Genomic DNA, 5,519 nt, shown 5'->3' with positions numbered 1-5,519 from the left:
TGGGGTGAGAGACGATGTCAAAGGCCTTGCTGAAGTCCAGAACCCCCCTTAAATACTATGTCATCTAAGTCTTTCTTTAGTTTTTGAGAAAATAGAGAAGAGGATTTGGTATAACCTTGGGGCAATTGAGTCCAGGTATACTGGAGTTCTTGGTAGGTAAATGCAGAGAAACTGGCTATCAGGGTGTATAGGGATGGAGAAAAATGCAGAGCACAAATCAATAACAGTGAAATAACATGCATCAGGAGGGATACAGGACAAGATAAGAGCTGGGTTTGGTACAACAGGAAAAGTAGGTAAAACTACAGAATTTACTGCACGGAGATCTTGTACAAAGTGATAGGTATTTTTTCCAGGTTTTTTTACAGGAAGAATAGGTGTATTACAAGGGCTTTTAGTTGGAAAAATGATACCTTGTTTCAAAAGGGCAGTTATAACAGGGCGTATCCCATCTTCGGCTTCTGGGCGTAAAGGGTATTGAGCAACCTTAGGTGAAGGTTTAGCTGGGTTTAATTTGATTCTTATAGGCTGGGCGGTATGGATTTACCCTACGTCATGAGCGTGCTGAGACCAGAGAGACAGAGGGACAGCCTGCATGATTTTTTCTTGCAACACAGAAAGATCAGAAAATGCCGGTGCAGGGGGAGAGTTATCTAAAACCACAAGCACTGCCAGTTCATTATTATTAGGAACATTTAGATAAACCCCATTAGGAGAACAGTAAATAGTACAGCCAAGTTTACAAAGCAAATCTTTTCCTAACAAATTAACAGGAGAACAGGGACTTAGGAGAAAGGCATGCTGATCTGAAATAGGACCTAGAAAAACCCATAGGGGTTGGGACACAGGATGAGGAACTATTTGATTTGAAATTCATACAGCATTTATAACATCGGAGGAGAGGGGAGTTGTAGAAAATTCTTCAGCTTGGAGACTTGAATGACTTGCACCGGTGTCTACTAAACATTTTGTAGAGATGCCATTTATCACACAGGAAATGAAGGGTTCTTCCTGATTAAGTGAGAGAAGTGGGGCTGTGATGATGTTACTATTCCTCAGGCTGTCCTAACAGGAGGCTCTTTGATTCGGGACAGAGAATTGAGTGGGAGGAGGTGGTGGCAGGTCAACTGTCATCTCTGGCTGGCCAGACTGATGAGGACAGTGGGCCTTCCAGTGTCCTGGTTGACCACAATAGTGACAACTGTCACTAATTTGGGACTGAAACCCTCCTTGTCCCATCCCACGACCACATCCCCTGTCTCTAAATTGTCTCCAAAGGAACCCTCTGCCTCTAAAAGTCTGCATTTGTAATGACATTGACTTAGTTTCTGTGATTTCCCTTTTCTTTTCTTGTCAGGTTGTACAATGATTAGCAATGGTGACCAGTTCTGCCAGCATCTTAGTTTGCCAGCCTACAGCAATTGTGCACAGTTGTTCCTGGACTTTAGGAAAGAGTCCTTGAATGAAAGCAGCAGCAACTGCTTCTGGGGCAGTTTCAGCAGCCTTCTCAATACCTGAATGTCTTTCAAATACTAGTTTTAAGCAATCCATGTAATCCGCTGGGGATTCACCTTTATTTTGCTTGCAATTATTTATTTTTGCCCGGTCAGTTTTTCTAGGGCAAATCTTAAGTATGGCCTCAAGAAGACGTTCTCGGGCACTCACTAAGCGACCATCTCCTCCGAGATTTTGAGCAGGCCATTTAGCCTGCTTGGTGAGGCGATCACGAACTTCAGAGGGCAGAATATTTCTCATTAATTGGTTTAAATCTGCCCAGGTTGGGTCATAACAATTGATTACAGTTTCCAATTCATCTTTAAACTTCTGGGTCTCTTCCCGGATGTTGGGGAACTGCTTAACAAGGTTTAGGAGATCTCCTGGAGTCCAGGGGGCATGAAATGTGACTGTAGATTCCCCATTTGGACCCTGCCCTGGGAGTTGACGTAAGGGCATTTGAAGAGCCTTTTTAGGTTTTGAAGAAGGGACTGGACCATAGTGGGTACCAGACCTTAAATAAGAGGAGGTCGAGGCTTCAGGAACCAGCCACCCGGATTCCAGTGGGCATGCCCAGGGGCGAGGAGATGATGGTTGGGTGTTAGGTTCCTGGGGTGAGCTTTTCCCACCGGAAGAGTCTATTTGGTCACTCTGGATTTCTTTGGATTTAGATTGTGCCTGGGACTAGTATGTACCTGGGGTTGGCATGCTAATGAAATCAATTATGTCTTCTACAGATTCATTCTCAGTCAATTGTGGATAAAGCGGTGTTGGTGCTGATGGCGCTGTTGTTAATGCAAGGGGATCCCCTGCACTTTTCTGTTTTAATTCTTTTATCTGAGATTTCAGTTTGTCTTGGGAGTCCTCAAGGCTCCAAACTTGAGATTCTTGACGTCATTTGGAAGCTTCCTCATACCAATCAAAAATTGAATCCCACTGGGTCTGTGGCGTTTTACTGCCTTTTGACTCAAGGGCTCCACGGAAATGAATGGTTTTACTTAAATCAAATGTTCCCTCCAGGGGAAACTGCAAACTAGAGTCATCTTTGGTATGCCTATTCCATTTATCTAAAAACTTACAACTCTTATGGCCATAGTGAGTGTACATGTACAATGCTGGAGTCCCTTTCGGCAGAGCCGGTACATCTTTAGATCCTCCACTTCCTATTTCTTTAACTTAATTCACACAGGTCTTTCACACAGGAATGGCTTATTAAGTGTGTCCAGTCAGGTTGTGAGACTTGCTAGTGGCACAGAGATGCTGTGGCTAATGTCCAAAGACAAGACTCCACTGCAATAATGGCACACAATGCAGTTACTCACGGTTAGACATGGCTCATTTATGGGGGTGGAGAAAGGGTAAACCTGTCTACTGGGTCATGAGGTTCCAGTTGGGCCCCCTTGCTTTCAAAACTGCCCTTCTGGACAGCCTTGGGGTGGCTGAACCCAACCTTAGTTCCAGACCTGGTCAATGGCTCATATTTCTCAGTTCATACTCTCAATTTACACAAGGGAATTTCTGTGTTGAGGCATGAGGTTCAAGAGCATTTCTCTAGTTCCAGCCATGGTCAACACTTATCATGGAAAACACTCACACTCTAAGAGTTTTCACCTTGCGCCCTTGCTTTCGAAAAGCACGCAGAACAAGTCCGGTGTCCTCAGGGCGGCTACACAAGGTTTCCACTCCTGGCCTTAGAAAGACCTCATAGTTCTTTACAGAACTTAATTCACACAGGAAAATACATTTACTGACAACAGCAACACAGTCTTTAACCTTAACTCCACTCACAGTTTCTACTTACAGAGTGGGTCTGAAAATTCTGGCAGCAAAAAGGTCGGATAGAGTAAGCCTCAAGCAGTGAATCAGGAAGACACAGAGACAGCCTCTCACTGAAAAGCCCCAGTAGAGATTTCAAAAGGTCTCTTACCTTGGTTTGGCACCAGGGCTTCAGTGAAGAGATGTCTGTGTCCCAACTGATCATTCTGGGCATCTTTATCTGAGTCACGACACCATAATTGTGGAAGAAATCAAACTTCACGTTGTGTTTGGCATTAGAATTCACAGACTCAGTCTGAGTTTATTGGTGAATACACCATCCAATCATAGGGAGGAGATCTAACAGAACTCCCTCCCTCTACAAGTTAACATACTTTTTTATACCTCAAATTGTTTAAACAAAGCATCCTTGAAAAGAAAGTCAGGGGTAAATCATAATAGTTGCTTGCTCAGCAGCACGTTTTGTTTTGAAAACTGTTATCACCTTTTTGGTTTTTAGGAAAGGAAGAACATTTGTTCCAAAAGAACTGTGCATGGAGTCATAAAAAGCAGAAGAGTTTTTTTTTATCTTAAAACATTTTAAAATACGAAACAAGACCATTTTTTTTCTTCACTCATTTTCCTTAGTTAAGTTAGAGGCCTGGATTGATCTATAGTTGGATAGAGGCCTGGATAAATTTATAGTCAAGTTAGAGGGGCCTGGATAAATCTACTTCAACACCACCCACCCAGACACTCGTTCTCACCAGCACCAAACCTGGAAATCCAGCACCGAATCACTCCAGGAGTGCCCCCCACTCTTAATGCTCTTATTCTGTCTCTAAATTGTGCCTGGGAGCAACCTCAGAGTGGAATGATCCAAACAACCCTCTGGGGGCTGTATTGCAGATGTGTGCTAAGTGCTACAGAAATGCAAATAATGTTAGAGTCAGTCAGAAAATGGGGTATTTTCCACAGAAAAGAAATTGATTGCTTTAAAAAAAAGTATCTATTATCTGTGGGGGGGTTTTTACTATTGTAGAAATTAAATTAAATTTTACTCAAAAATAAATCTTTTTCTAATTTTCCAAAAGTGTTAATATTATTCTGTATCAACTCTCTAAAACAAGTGCAGGGTTTCAAACAAGTCTGCAGGAAACTTTTAGGCAAAGTTTTACTTAAGCTCTACAAGAAAGCAGAGAAAGAATTTTCAGCCTGCTCATTTGTTTCATCCAGATGTATGCCCTCTACCATCTGTATTTGAATACCTGAGTTCAAAAGACCTTCTCTCAGAGGATGAAGTTGCACATTAAACTTAGATGAGACTAAGGGCACTTAAAACCTGAGCATCCATATGTTTAAGCTAGTGCCCTCTGAGCGTCTCAAAGTTATGCCACTTCAGATGAGGGTTAACTCTGGGCTGTGCTACCCAGCTCATGTTAGAGTAACTTCAGTCTGTTCCACAGAGATAAAATAAGTAAGTTATAGTGCTCCAGCATCTCAGGGTGCACTGCTACCAAATCCAAAAGCAGAGGTAGGGCCCAGGTATCCTGGATCCTAGCCATGCCCCTGATCACCAGCCCTCTAGCAGCAAGTCAGAGAAGTGCAGGCAAAAAACAGTATTAACCTTTAATGTATAACTGCTTGCAGTACATTCTAACTTTAATACCACTTAATGGGCATGTCTACATGTCGCCCTATGGAGACATAATAATGAGCTACATCACTGTATGGCACACTACAGTGACATAGTGTGGTGTAACCTTCAACATACATATAGGCTCGGTGGTGACAGCTTGTCTTGCACCACAGCCAAAAGGGACCTAGGGGTAATGATTGACCATCATATGGATATGAGCCGTCAGTGCGAGGTGGTGGTCAGCAGGGCAAACAACACGCTGGCATGCATCAACTGATGCATCTCGTGTAAAACCAAGGAAGTGATACTCCCGATGTACTCCGCACTGGTGAGACTGCAGCTGGAGTACTGTGTCCAGTTCTGGGTGCCTCATTTCAATAAGGACGTGGAAAAACTTGAGAAGGTCCAGAAAAGATCAGGGACTTGCAAGGCAAACCCTATGAGGAAAGGGTGAGGGACCTGGGCCTCTTTAGCCTCATGAAGAGAAGGTTGAGAGGGGACTTGATAGCGCTTACTGCTGTATCAGAGGAGTGCATCAGGAGCTCAGTGAACAACTGTTCACTAGGGCACCCCCAGGGAAGACCAGGACCAATGGATACAAACTCCTGGAAGGCTGCTTCAGGCTTAATAC

At 43.4% G+C, this 5,519-nt stretch overlaps 1 long non-coding RNA gene across 1 annotated transcript in view; it reads right to left on the bottom strand.

Moving 5' to 3' along the window:
* Positions 1–2,978, bottom strand: part of LOC109303683 — a 21,555-nt gene extending 18,577 nt beyond the window's left edge. Inside the window, exon 1 of the long non-coding RNA XR_002099165.1 lies at positions 2,859–2,978. This is a non-coding gene — a long non-coding RNA (uncharacterized LOC109303683). The remainder of the gene's footprint in view (positions 1–2,858) is intronic.
* Positions 2,979–5,519: the final 2,541 nt, after the last annotated feature.

Source organism: Gavialis gangeticus, unplaced genomic scaffold, assembly GCF_001723915.1.
Source record: "Gavialis gangeticus isolate Ggan-Ray unplaced genomic scaffold, GavGan_comp1, whole genome shotgun sequence".
Classification (NCBI taxonomy): Eukaryota; Metazoa; Chordata; order Crocodylia; family Gavialidae; genus Gavialis; species Gavialis gangeticus.
The sequence above is the reverse complement of the archived record's forward strand: the minus strand, read 5'-3'. Positions and strand labels throughout refer to the sequence as shown.